This window comes from Pipra filicauda, unplaced genomic scaffold (assembly GCF_003945595.2).
Source record: "Pipra filicauda isolate LSUMZ 115617 unplaced genomic scaffold, ASM394559v2 scaffold358_size1319798_pilon, whole genome shotgun sequence".
Classification (NCBI taxonomy): domain Eukaryota; kingdom Metazoa; phylum Chordata; class Aves; order Passeriformes; family Pipridae; genus Pipra; species Pipra filicauda.
This window is the reverse complement of record NW_024104485.1, coordinates 494,304-509,640: the sequence shown is the minus strand read 5'-3', so window position 1 is coordinate 509,640 and position 15,337 is coordinate 494,304.

Genomic DNA, 15,337 nt, shown 5'->3' with positions numbered 1-15,337 from the left:
CTGTCTTTCCTCTCCTTGACAAAATGCTAGGAAGATTTTGAAGCACACAATTAGAAATGTGAGGATATACTTCTGATAGGTATATATTGATGATATATAATATATATATTTATATGTATATGTGTATATATATGCACTTCAGCAGTTGCCAAGGCAAGCAGCTCCAGTGCTGGCATGACTGGCAGTGGAGAGCTCTAGCTTGGGGTTTTCTGAACCTGGGGAGACCCCCCAGGTCCCCACAGCTCACACAACAGTGTCTGACGGGACCTGAGTGGGGCCCAGAGAAATGGTGAGTGGCCAAGTCCCTCTTCCCTACAGAAAAAGCCCTTTGGGAATGGGAGCAACCATGAGTGCAACCCCTGTGCCATGGACAGGGACAAAAGGATGACATGACCAAGGTCAGTTGCAGGTCACTAGAGGGCCTCAATCCCTACTGGAGCAGGTGCACGTGCCACAGTGTGTCACAAAATGCCAAGTGCACCTTGTCCAGCCATCAGTTTTGGCTTTGACACAGAAAAAATTGGTCTATATTTTTAGGCTAGAAAAGTCTAGAGACGAGTAAACTGTTTGAAAGTATAGTAACATGTGTCTTTGCTTGAGAAGTCTCACACAGGAGCAGCACAACAGGATGGAACAGGAGTATTTAGACCTTCAGATCCAAAGTTTCAGTACAGTCTCTAGTACTGTCATCAGCAAACTCATTTCCTGGCAAATTCACCAGTGAAATACTTGATTTTTCTAAATCCTGTAGCTCCCATTGTTGCAGCAAAAAACCCTCTTGTGTTCTTTGCATTGCATTGTCTGCATTTTACCGGAGAGTCTGTAAAGTCTTTGGGGATACTCCTGGTTTAATCAGAAACAGAGACTCAAGACGCCTTCACACATCCTATGCATCTGGAATCTACCAGAAAGTGTTCTAGATCCCACACTGCCTTGGCTGTCCTAAAAGTTCAGGAGGATTTTGCCATTTTGAGGGTTGGAAAATGCTCACATTTACCTTCCTAGTCCCGCCTAAGTGCGGACACTTTCTGAAATTGAGGAGGAAGCAATGGAATTACATGTTTTTTCACAATTGGTTTCTCAAGTTCCAATTCATACTTCTTTACATTACATTTTCAGCTTTAATTTATTAATGTGTATTAGTGTCAGCATGAGACCTCCATACTCCAGAATCTGGAATACTTCACATTTGATCTTCCTTGTCTTTTTGCAGGACGGGGAGATCACGTTGCAGAAAATCGACCCACCAGCCAACAGTATTATGTACCAAGAGCAGGCAAACTTCCAGTGGCACAGGTAGCAACCTGCTTGAACAGCACTTATGGGCCTGTATAACTTTAGGTCCAGTTTTCCAACATGAAATTTAATGTTTCTTGTCACCATGTGGTATTCCAAGGCGACAAGGAGAAACACTACCTCCTACCCATAACTCTACACCAGAGCTGCTAATGTTTCAGCTGTCTGGGGGTTTGTCTCTTTGCACAAAGAGCTGTTGGGAGATGTATGTTAAGTTCCTGGTCCTTGCATAGACTTCTCCAAGCAAAGTGAAGCCCGATCCAGGACAAGGACGAACAAATTTCCAGGCAGCTTCTGCAGAATCTAGATTCCTGTCTCTGTCACTGATGCAAGTGTCCTCCTAACAGCTCAGTCATCCAAGAACCTGTAAGAGTCTCTATTTTCCCCAGTGAAATACTGTAGAACCCTGAAAGAAGACACTTGACGCTTTCCAACAGCCTCAGACTTTGCTCTCTCTAACCTGTGATACTTGCATTGAACCCACATAGCAGTTCAGCCTCATCAGCAAAGCTCAGCTTTGCAAAATAGGTGAACATCAATGATGGGATGATGTTGGTTAACTGATCAGCCTTTCAAAGTGTTTTGCTCAATTTAGAAGACCTAAATTTTCAATCCCCCCTTCTTTAGATTTTTCTCTCATCATCAAGTCCTTTATTGTAAAATCACTTCATTGTGAGTAAAGCTGAGGTTTGCCCAATTAAGATCTATAATTATTTTTCTGTATTTGTTCAGATAAAAATCTCTTGGTACCTGTCACTACAAAAGGAATTTTACCACTTCCTTGGTCCCATTCTTTGTCTGACTCATTTAAAATATGAGTTTTCATGGAAAGGGACTGGCTTTTATTTATGTTTGATATAATGCCTAGGAAACCTCATCTTCACCTGTGTCTCTGGTCTTTCTTGATGCTAAAGAATAATAAGCAATAGAAAGGCAAATGTCTTTTTAAGACAAAATTTCCTGCTCCTCCCCATTTTGAAATCTATAGATCTCACTTTGCATAGCATTTTCATAAACAGAGAAAACTCTCTATAGCAATGAAATAAAATTAAGATACAGTAGTGCCCCTCAGAACACCCATCATACTTTCAAAATAGACCATTCACTTACTGTAAAGGTTATTTCAAGCTAAGAATCCATTTATTTGAATGTATTTCCATTTTAATCAATATCCTTTAGAAATGGTCTCTTTCTTAGTCATGTAAGGTGAATTGATATCATTTTAAGGACATGTATTTCTTTTCTAAATGTTCTTATATGGCAAGGACATATGTGAGATTGGATTTTCACCTCTGGTAGATATGAGTCAACAGCATTTTCTTTACCTTAGTGCAACAAGAAGATGAGTGCCAGAGGCAAGACTTTCAGAAGAGGAGACATTTCTACAGCACCTGAACACCACGGTGACAATCCCTCATTTGTAATCCCAAAAGATCTCTGAGCACCTCTGCAAAATATTCCTTTCCTCCTGAAAGCCTGAGACCTCTTTCACCAAAAACAACTGAAAGACTTCCATTAAGTTCAACAGATTTTCAATCATGGTCTTATCCAAGATGAGTGCTTTCTTTTAATGTGTGAATAGAAGGTAATTACCTTTCATTACATTAAGTGCAGCAGAAGATGGGCAAGTAGTTTTTTCTGCTTGGGCTTGTACATTTTTGTAACATTTGCAAAATGCTGACTTATGCACACGGTTACACTCGAAACACAATTACTCATATATAAAACTGCATTTGTGTTTAAATGTCACTGGTAACAAGAACGCTTCTGGTAACAAATTTGTTTATCAAATATACATCAGAAAAATGGCACATTAAATAACGAAATGTTCAATAAAGGATATGCTCAGCATTTTTACAGACAGTCTGGGCCTTGTCCAACATACCCTGATGTAAAAAGAAACACTGTCATTAATGTCTAAGGGTCCAGATTAAAACCATAATGGGAAATTCTCAGATTTTTGCTTTCTTTACACTTTTCAAGTGATGTTTTTTCACTCCAGGACCTGATTGTAGGTCTCCATGTGCAGATCTCATAGACTGAAATCAAGAGAAGGATTCCTGTGTATTTCAGGGGAGTCTGAAGAATCTTGCATTCATAAGTGATTTTTTTATTTTTTTTTATCTGAGGGGCCTCTGAAATTCATTATCGTGTTTAGATTTCAGGGAGATTATTAGTTTAATGACAAGGAATGCCCAAGGATGACAAGGACGGGAAATTTCAAACTTGTAAAAGAACTCTTATTAAAGAACTGCAAAGAAGACCGGGACTTAGCTTGAGGAAAAAGAAAAAAAGGAGGGAAGATATGCCACTGGTCTTAAAATCAGGGATGATGAGATGGCAAAGGTAAGCAGAGAAAGATTTCATTTCTCTTTCTAAGGCTAGAATTGAGAAGCAGCAAGTGAGACTACCAGACAGCAGGGGCAAAGTAAATAATAGCAGGGGAGCCTAAACCAGCCCTGGGGATACTTATGTCTGTTCCCTGGCTGAAAAGGGAACCCAAGGTTTGAGTCCAGCTTCCTAACTAAGGAAGGGTAATAACATTTGGGATGCACTAAGGTATCTGAGACATCCATATGGAACCATCTACACCTGCAGAAGAGCAGTACCTCTCTGGAGTGGCACTGAAGGGTGGAGAAAGATCCTGGAGCATTTCCAGTGGTGCTGCAGAGGGGCCCAAAGCACTGCACTTTGAAATTAGTCACTTTGTTGCTATAGTTTGTCTGGGTCTGGTGGAAAATCGACATGTGAATTCCTGCTTTGCAATCTTTCCCATTTCTGGGTGGCAAATCACTGTCCTTCAGGTTTATTGAGGCATCCATGAAGCCATTCTTTAATACTGGTAACAAAAATAGGAAACAACAGGTGGGTGCAGAGATTTGGCAGCATGCAAAATCAGCACGACAGGGAGATGATTTTCACCTCTGTTTATAGCACTGGTGAGATTGATATCAGAACACATTTGAAAAGATACTGAAAAATTGTCAAGGATGCAGTGAAGAGCCAGAAAAAAATATTAGAGAGTTTAGAGAAATGCCTTGCAGTGAGAGATTTAAGCAGCTCATTCTGTCTAGCATATCAAAGATGTATTTTAGTATAACCTGAAAGTCAAAACTGAATGATTCAAAATGGTAAAGTCAAAAAGCAGTGGCTTTGTTAGGAGGCCTAACCCTCTGCCTTGATGCGACAAGGCATCTTAACACAATTACAATGATTTATTTGGAGGTTGGGACAAAGTTACATGGCCCTTTCCTAAATTTGAGGAAGTGTTTATATATATTTATAAATGTGTGGTGCTTAAGGAATTATAAATATTTAATACTAGGTTTAGAGAAATTGTTATTATTTTATTAAATGTTCTGTTGAATGGGTTGTTGGGGTTGTCGTTGTTTAACCCCAGTCAACAACTAGCACCACAGAGCTGCTCACTTCCCTGTCCCTGCTGGAGGGATGTGGAGGAGAATTAGAAAAAGGTAAAACTTGTGGGTTGGGGTAAGAACAGTTTAATGCTTGATATAAAGCAAAATATTGTCATAATAATGATAATAATGGTGATGATGATGATGTTACAATAGTAACAATAATAATAAAGAAAAGGGGAAGAGAGAGAGGGAGACAGAAATAAAAACCAAGAGAAACAAATAACGCACAACAAAATTGCTCACCACCTACTCGTTGATGCCCAGATCAGTCCCAAGAATTGATCAGCCCCTCCTGGCCAGCTCCCACAGTTTTTATACTGGACATGATGTTCTATGGTGTGGAATATCCCTTTGGCCAGTTCAGGTCAGCTCACTTTGCCATGCTGCTCCTTGGTTCCTTGTGCACCTCGCTGGCAGAGCATGGGACACTGAAAAGTCCTTTAGATTGGGCAGAGCTGAGCAACAACCAAAACATCACTGTATTATCAACACTATTCTTGTACTAAACCCAAAACACAGCACTGTACCAACTACTAAGGAGAAAATTAACTCTATTCCAGACAAATCTAGGATAGGAATAATTACAGAAATTCATAGGGAGAGGAACAGAAAAAAAATCACATTTTTATTAAGGAACGTTATAAAATTATTTTTCTCAGGATCTTGTAGACAGAAGATACATAAATCTGTTTTCCAAGACCAAAAGAGCTGCCTGAGCTTTCTTTTCTCTCCTGTATCTCTCCTCATGAAATTCACAAGGGCAACAATCGTAAAATTCTTTGAAAAGCTCTATCAATGTTATTTAAAGGGATTTAAGACATTTGGATGTTTTAACGTAACAGTAAGGAAAACATGGATAATCGCTCTTCTCTATTACCCTCTGAACCTTGTTTCTGCACAGCACCCCTGCAGTAGTATGGTGTCTCTCTGTCTCCTCATCCTCACAAGCTCATTAGTCACTAATCAGCTGCATCTCCATGGGTGGGGACCAGCAGCAAAAGCGATGCCCTGGTAGGAACAGCTCCCAAGAGACATGAATCCTACTCTCCTCACTGCAAGGCAGTTCTGATGGCAGAGGGATCCTCAAGCCACTTTACTACCACGTATTCACATTGCAGCATTTTTCTTTCTTGTAGACAGATTGAAATGAAGCGGAAGCCCACTGACACTCTTCAGATGGCCTGACACAAACCAAGTCAGATGGACAAGCTTCATAGCCGTGATAGCAATAGTCCTTCCCAATCCATGAGCTCATACCAGATGACAGAGCCCAGTTCCACGTGAAACACCATCTGCCCAGCTTAGTGAAATGAGCTCGTGTGTTCTTGCACATGGAAACATTAATATATTTGCTTATTTGGAAGTGTGTTGTATTTAAATGCAAGTTCCAAGCAGCAGATACATGATGTAATTGCTGTATAAATAGGAAGGTGGTTTGCACACAAATATAGCAGGACTATTAGAGGTGATCATTAGTTACTAATATAAGCAGTTATTTGAACATTAGCATATTGTTATTTGTAGCAGAACTCACGACGCATTTAACAAGTAAGCAATAGCTTCCCTCATAAGCTTAGGAGCATAAAAAATCTGTTCTGTACATTGCTGGATGGACAATGACATCAGTGATTATAAAATCTGAAACTTTCTAACAATTATCCATATTTAGAAAGACTATTTGATTAAAAAAAAGGAGACATGAGAGTATTTTGACCTATTTCAAATAGAATTTCCACTTATATTAGAAACTGTTGAAATTAAAAAAGACAGAAAAGAAAATGGGAAGAACGGAAGGAAGTGTTAAAACTCTAAAGATATGCTGAATAGGTCCTCCTAAAGAGCAAAAGCAATTAATTCCCTATTACATGTGCCTTAAAGGATTATATATTCATAAATTGACAACTTAGAAAGGACTATCCCATCATGTTTTCAAACCAATCAACTAGGACAGAAGCTCATATTTAACCCCCCCACCTTGTCCTAAAACAGATGTTGTGCTCCACCACTGAAACTATACAAGAGGAGACTCTAAACCTTTCTGATTCCAGTCTACTCCCATCTTTCCAATGTAATGATGTCTTCCTGCTCAGTACTTTCTCTTCTCTCATTTTGTCAACACTTAAAAAAAAAGGAGCAAAGAGATTAAGGTAGCTTGACAAAGCAGCAAGAAAAAGCTACTTTCTGATGTGATGCTCCTTGTAGGACAAGATCAAGGCCAGTTTTGCCCTGCAGTCACGGCTCTCATTGTGACTTGACAGTGCTAAACTCTCTCGTTGGGTGATTCCAGGGATACAGCTGTGACAGCACTAAATTAAACATGGATCACTAAAACCCTGTGAGATGCTGAAATAAGCCCAGGTCATCCTGGAGGCTCTCCAGGTGTGAGTAAGCTTCTTTGGAGATAAGTTGGAGATACATAGATAGGTATATATGATACGTGCAACCTTAGTCATAACCCAGTCATAACTGACTTCATCAATACTAGGAATCTTACTAAACGTTGTCAGCAAAGTTTATTTGAAACTTTTTCAAAAAACTCTCCTGTGTGATGCACTAAAAGGAATATTGTAATTTAATTTGCTTTCACTGTTTCCAATTAGTTTCCAAATGATTTCAAGAATGGCTGCTAAAAGGAAAACAAGCTCGTTTGAGTTAATGTTGACAAATTATGAAATTTAATCATGATTTAAGATTCTTAATGTTCATTGATTAGTCCATTCAAAACTTGAATAACCTCTTTTAAATTACAGAGTTTAAACACTTTTCTTTAGTTTTCTAGGACCGCATTTAGGTCACTCACTTCTATTACTTTCTAATGGTTCTGATTTTTCTTTTCCCACTCTTTCATAAAAATCTTGTTCATCTATAAATTTTCTTGGTTACGTATAATTCACTGAAACCACACTGATTTGGGGAGCAAAATACACTGATGGCACCCTGGATAGGAACATCTGTAGGTGTTCACACAGTGTCAAGCTTCCTGAAAGAGCTTGGCAGGGTGGATCTCCAAAGAGACCAGAAAATCTTGTTTGTGCAGGAAAGGGAACTCAGGCAAAACATCAGGTTGGAGGTCTATGGGTACTTCTGAGCAGCTCCATGTCTTCTGAAATAAATGTGTCTATTTGGTTCCATTTAAAAAATAAACAAACCACCACAAAACAAATAACAAAACAAAACAAAACCCAACCAAAAACCACAGCATACATTCATAGGGAGAAACCCTTGTGAAGGGAAAATTCTTTTACTTTCTTGTTCTCTGGGGTCTTTGTGGGGGTTTTTGGTTTTGTTTGCTTGCTTTGTTTTGTTTTTTACTTAGCTCTTCATTATTTTTCCTTAAATATAAATACAATTCTCGTTTTGAATTCCAGATTTCCAATAATTCTTCTGCATCCCTTCTCTGTAGATTTCTCAAGACATATCAGAGGACCCCATATATGTGACGCAGGGAAAATTGTGCCTGAATTGTCTTTGGAGGAACAAGTTGGGGCCCCACCATCTTTCCATACTTTAAAATCTCTGCTTTAAAAATCCTGAAGACAGGATTACTTGGCGTTCCACAGCTCTTTCCTACCGCATTGCTGAAATGAAATGTTTCAATATTCTTGAAATGAAACATTCTGACATTATCAAAATGCAAAGAGAAGATTGAAATGATTCATTTGGACTTACTCCCATAAAAATGTCACTGAAATCAGCACATTTTCACAACATGTTTTGATTTGGGCAAAGCTGAATATGTATTTTTTTTTCCCCTTGGAAAATGATTTCATTAAAAACAAATGACCAGCTCTAATTACAACTCACTGAGCCTTTGCTTCAAAAGTCAAAGCCATTAAAACAGCACTTAGTCTGTATGTACTGGGAGACAGATTCTCTCTTACAGGTTGCTATGAAAAACATCTTTCTTCCCCCACAGAAGGGCTGCTATTTGATGTCCCTGGGACTGCAAGCCAAATTTGTGACTTGCCTTTAAGTGGCATCCACAATTTGTAAGAAAAAAAAAAAAACACAAGAATTTAATAAAAAAGTCAAAGGCAAAAGGTGAAGGGCACATCCCAACCCTTTGAGGAAAATTACCATTGACTTTCGAGTTTAGTTCTGGAAATGGAAAGCAGGAGCTAACAGAGCCATGTCTGCACAGCACTGGGGCCTGAGCGGAGATCCACGACAGGACCAACTGAGCCACCTCCCGAACAGGAGTCAATACGGCCACGCCAGAGCAGCTCTCTGTCCAAACTCATTAGGTTGCTGAAAAGCTGGACTTTATGACTTTGTCCATGCTCTTAAACTAAATGTGCCCCAGTCACCGAGGCCAGCTGGCATGCAACAGCTCACGCTAGTGTGGAACCATCCATCCCCCTGCATCCTGACTGCCTCTTGGGAGCGACTCCTGCCCCACGCTAACACCCAAAAAGAGTACAGATGTGTTTTGTGGGAGTGCCTGCTTGCTTGAGATGAAAATGCACTATCAACTTATTAGTGTAATTTATCAGAAAAGTTGCAGTGCCCAGCGCTGTTTAATTTAGTGATATAAATATGGCCAATTAATATGCCCGTGTGACTGATTGAACTGCTCATATCTTTTAATGAGTGAATATCCCAGCATTTCCAGGGCTGAGGGAAACATGGCTTTGTCACAGTGCCTGTGGCCTGAGAGAAACCTGCCTGGTGCTGACCTGAGCCCTCGCCTGGTTACAGGGCACCAACACAAGACCTTCTTCAGGGCAGGGTCAGCTCTGCCGTCCCACTGCAGCTTCAGGAGCAGATGCTGACACACATCTCTCACTCACCCTGGGTTGTGAAGGTTTTATATTGCTTTTAAATCAGCTTTTCACCATGTCACAGGTCAGTTATTTTGGGTTTGGGTTTCCTTAAGGGAAATTCCTTTCCCTGGCAAGCTTTGGTGGTGTCCTTGGTTGACCAGGACCATGAGCCACAGAGTCATAGAATCATTAAGGTTGGGAAAGTCCTCTAAGAGTATGGAGTCTAACCATTAACCCAGCACTGCCATGTTCACCACTAAACCATGTCCCTAAGCACCATATCTACACATTTTTTGAACACTTCTATGAATGATGATTTCACCATTTCCCTGGGCAGCCTGTCCCAATGTTTGACAACCCTTTCTGTTAAGAAATTTTTCTTAATATCCAATTTAAACCTCCTCTCGAACAGCTTGAGGCCATTTCCTCTTGTCCTATAACTTTTTACCTATGAGAAGAGATCAACCCCCACCTGACTACAACCTCATTCCAGGAAATCGTAGAGAGCAATGAAGACAAACCCAAATCAGGAACAGGACTGAAGAAAAGCATGATGTACTTTGTCCTCCCTCCTACTCACTGCCTGTTCCTATCAGTGCAAAACTAACTAAAACCTCCCAAGTTTGGAGGCAAATTTTGTTTATTAGTCAGAGATGGGCAGGAGAACCATGGGATTGTCTGTGAGTCAGAGACAGGGAGGAGGTTAGGCTTTAACTCTCTTGGTCTCTGCTTGGCTCATGCCTTCTTCCTCCTTCCCTGCATCCTTCCCAGTGTGGCAGGTGCAGCACAAGGCAAGCAAACACCAGTCACCTCACAAGCTCCAGGGATGTACGCTTGGAAATCAGTAATATTGTCTCACCAAACAAAGCTTTGAATAAGGCCCTAAATGTATCATTTCTGTGGAAGAATAACTAAATGAGTAGCTGGGATGGCAAATAAGGAGGGGGTGATGAACATCAAGATGTGCCTCTGGAGCGGTGGGGAGAGGAGCAGGGCTGGTTGGGTAAAAGGGAAAGAGCTGGCAGAGCAGTTGATAAAAGAAACATTTGTATGACATTAAGGAAAATTCTGTGAGAAATTAAAACCCGCAAAAGATTAAAGTTGAGTAAAGAGCTCCAGACATCCAGCAAGGCTTCAGTTGGGTGTCTGGAGTCTTTGACAGAAGAAGTGATTCATCGGCTCCCACACACACCTTTTTTTAAGTATGCATGCTCATTTCAACAAATGTGAGATTTCCAGGAAAAGCAAGAGCACAGCACACCCACTCAGCCCTGAACAGCCTGGCGTGGGAACGCTGACGCCATGCCGGGAACGCCTGCCAAGAGTGGCAGAACCACCCTCTGTCCTTCTCCCAAGGGGTGGAAAACAGGGAGCTTTTCCCTCTCCTTCTCCTCCCTTCCACTGTTTCACTTGGGAGAGGTTTGGGTTCACTCTGCTGTGGGTTGGGTGATTCATCTTTTGCACACATATGGGGAGGGGAAAAAAAAGATAAATATCTATATGTATATTGATATATATATTTATATAGATATATGTATCTATATATAGGAGATAGATGTCTCCTGTTGGACAGCTAAGGTCTCAGAAGACAAAAGTTTGGCGGATAGATCGGCATGCCTGGAGATCCAAGAGGCCTTTGAAAAACTGTCCAGAGGGTGCTGAAACACTGCCACATGCTGCAAAGTTGTCCTCCCCTATCCACAGTTTGGTTTTACAAAGAGAGTGTTTCAGAGTTCACAACCACAGGGGAAGAAAAGGCCACACAAACACCTGATATGGAAGATGAGTGGGATCAGGTGTAGTAACACCTGCCTGACTCTTCAGTGGGCTCATACATCAGCTTCAGTAAGTGAGGACTGGGCTTATCCATGATAACAGACAGCTCAAAAAGAAACATCAGAACATGAGAAATATCACCTGTACTAAAATGTTTCTCTTTAATAATATTTAACCAACACTTATATGACCCCTGAACCCTTTGCTCCCTGTCACACAACTAAAGTGCCATGATCACTTAGAAAAAGCCAATTTCTCCATCTCAGTCCCTCATAATCCAAACACATAACCAGTAATTTAAATATAGTAAAACAAACAAACCTTCTTATACTTACACAGAATAATAAATATAGTTAAATACTCAGCCACTTTTATACTACCCTCTTCATGCTAGTATAAATAATTTAATAAAAACCGCTGTCAAAAATAACTGAAGCTGCTCCAGACTTTTCATCTTCTTGAATCTCATGCTGTAAAATTTAGGGAACTTTGACTCGGAATTTATGTTTGACTTGCCACCAAGTACCATCACCTCTGTGATGGTGAGAACATCCCGAGTCATCACTCTGGCTATGAACTGGACTAGACGACCTCACAGGTCTTTCCCATCCACGCTTTCTGAAATTCTATTAAAGGCCTCTGTCAAAACCCCACCTCTGCTTATTCTGCAAAGAGGGAGGGGGCATTTGGGTTTGCAGTCAGGGCACAAAACTGCGATATGTAAAACTAAATTTCTATCCTTCCTCCTACCCCAGCTGATACAGGTATGGATACAGATCAACAAGAGAAAAAGTAACATTCCTCAAAATGGTCAAATAGACTTGGTGACTTAGACTCAGTCTCTGAAAAAAAAAGAAATATTGAGAAAACTCAAAGACTGTTTTGGTTTTTTTTTTTTTCCTATTTTTTCTATTTTTTTTCTATTGCCAACCTGGTTCACACCAAAAGACTGATAGATGGATTACTGTGTGGGACAAACACTTTCTTCCAATTAGAAAAAAAAGATAAATCAGAAAAGATAATTGGTTTGAGTATCCATATCGTTACCCCAATACATTCACTGTGTCCAAATCATGTGGAGTGTGGGTGAGAGTTTGAAAGCTATGGACACAAGTCAGTCCACCTTAATTGGGTGGGGCACAAAGTCAATACTGTCTTTTTATAAAATCACCCCAAACACATACCTACAGTCAGTCCAATATAGGATAACATCATCAGTATAATATAATCAGTTATTTTCTCATAGAATCCCAGAATCATAGAATGGTTTGGGTTGGAAGATACCAGAGAACACCTAGTTCCAAGCCTCCTGCCATGGATAGGGAAAATTTCCACTAGAGAAGCTTCCACCAGAGAACCTTCCACATTTTTTGCCCAGTACTGCATTTGCTGCAACAAATAGGCTTTATGTTCCTGGGCCTGAATTTCTCATTAATACCTTTATGAATCATTTTGGAGACGGGTCACTTAAGCTTTCTCTACAAGGATCATGGACCAGTGCACTTGAGATGTTCAGCTCCCAGAGCGAGCCATTCTGTGGACAAAGCCAACCTCTGTCAGACACCAAAGGTGGACATCACTTGCTGCAGAACTTCAGGGCAATTCTGTGACTCCATGATTTGCATGTCAGAATTTTGTAAGTTTGAGTTACGGGATTAGGTAGATCCTCGACTTCAGTATCTTGAGACACTCAAGTTTCTCAAAATGAGATAGGTGGATCAGTTTTACAAAAAAGAAATTTTGGGGAAAAAAACAATGTTTTCTCCTTTCTCTCTGTGTTTCAAGGGCTCATGTAGAGTTCAGATACCTCCAGATCATAGCAGAGAATAGATGGAAGCTGGGATGTCCATCTTACCTAGACAGGGAGTGTGTCATTTAGACATTTTGGGTACAACTCAGCTAGATTTATACAACTGCACACTACTGACAGACACACTGTAGATATCTAAATTCAGACACAGTCACAGACATCCAATCTCTCACTCAGGCTGAATCCCATCCTCAGGGATCTCCAAGGGAAGATTGCAGTGGAGTAAAGGAGTGGTGGATTTTCCCTTCATCGCACTTAAATTTTCCACAAATATATTTCATATACTGTTTAGAATCAAAACCTCCATTACTTTCAAAAATTGGGCAGATTCATGCCTTATAGACATCTGATGTTTTATATCTGGAGAGTTCCCACAACACACACCCATATTTCTGGACATTGCCACAGTCAATGCTATACAAGAGTTAAACGTTGCTGAGTATTATTTTTAGTTGCCTTGAGAAATGTTCAGGAAAAAAAATGACCACAATATAGGACAATGCATTGCAAAAATAAACACTTAAAAAGAACCAAATGAAACTGAAAAACAACTCTGTGCATATGATTACCATTTCAAACGGGGACAGACTGACCCATTGGATACTCCTGAGAATGCTCCCTCCATGGAAGGGTATTCATATATATCAGCATTTGTAAAATTCAGAACAACATTGGGGTCATTTTGTTTAAAATATACTGTAAACTCAGCAGGATGCATCTGCTTTATATTAGTCTTGTGGAAATACTATAAAGGGCTTTTGGGGTTTTTTTGGTGTTTTTGTTTTTTTTTACTTGGTGGATAATTGGGATAAAACTGAACTTGTGTAAAAAAGAAAGCAACTCATGGCAGAAATATCTTAGTAGCCCAAGTTATAAAAAAGGGAAACAGAAGTCTGAAAACTAATTATGTACTTTTGAGGAAACAAGTATCTAACGATATTTCAGTATTTCCTTTATCATTATATTGCAGTATGGTGGGATTTTTTCTATTCTGGCAACATGAAAATTTATATTTTGATACTTAATACAACCATAGCTCAGGTATCAGATCAACTGATCACTTTTTGGGATTGAGTCAAGTCTGTTCACCTTGTACTGTCATTAAAACACGTGCAAAGCCAGGAACTGGTTTAAACTGATCTGATTTGTGGCATCTGTGCTGCAATTCATCATTCTCCTTGCACAGATGCAAATGACAAAGGAAGGGAGAATCAGGCCCTCTGTGCTGACAAAGGGCTCTTATCTTCCCAATGTTTTGCTAGCTGATCATACTGTTTCCTTGTCCTTTCATTTAAGGGTCATCAAGATAAAAGTGTTTGTTTGAATTCTTTTTTTTTTTTTTTCTCTTCCTTGCTCCCAAGTCCTGTGATACATAATGTTCCTACTAAGGTCATACTGTGGTCCCCTAAATGTTTCTGTATGGCTTCATGGACTGCTCTGCTTTTGTGGTTTTGCTTAATTATTTAAAGAAATCGTGTTAGGTCTTCAAATAGAAAATAGAGTGAGGGTGACAGGGACCTTAAATACCATTCTCTCATAACTGCGTGTTCACAATCTTTCCAACCAACATAATTTGGGGGTATGTCCCCCTCCTATATGCCCTGTCCTAAGGCCACCAGCCCCAGCTCTGCTTTGAGACAGAACAGAAAGGGTTCATCTGAGCGGGGTCTTACAGCCTCAGTTTCAGCATCTCATACAATCTGAGATCAGGAGCTGCTACAGTAATCTGTTTACTTTCTTTCTCAACTTAAATAAAACAAGAGGGGGAAAATGTTCTAACGAGATAGCTCCTGCTTCTGTGAGAGATTCACGGAGAATAAAAATAAAAATCTATTTACCTTCCACCACTTGCAATGAATTATGAATACAGCGGTGTCACCAATTTGCATAGAGCACGTACACGCAGTTCATTCTTGCTTAATCCTTTTGCTTGAGCTTTTTATTATTTCTTATTATTATAAATTCAAGCACAGAAGGCAATTTCAGCACCTGAACTATTTAGAGAGAAGACTGATTATGTTATTACGGAGAAAACTGGTTTTTATCAATTGGTTTGGTAAATTCAGGCTCAGACACCCTCCAGTTCCCTGGTCTCCCATCTTGATTACTGTGACATCCCGCTCAACTTACTTTGATTCGTATCTCTACAGTATCAGCCATTCAAAGTACAACCTGCAAAGCACAAAAATGAGCCACCATTGGCCTACTGGCAACATTTTGATTTCTGTTTCTTTTATTCCTTGTATATCACATCTTTTCCAAGGGTTCAG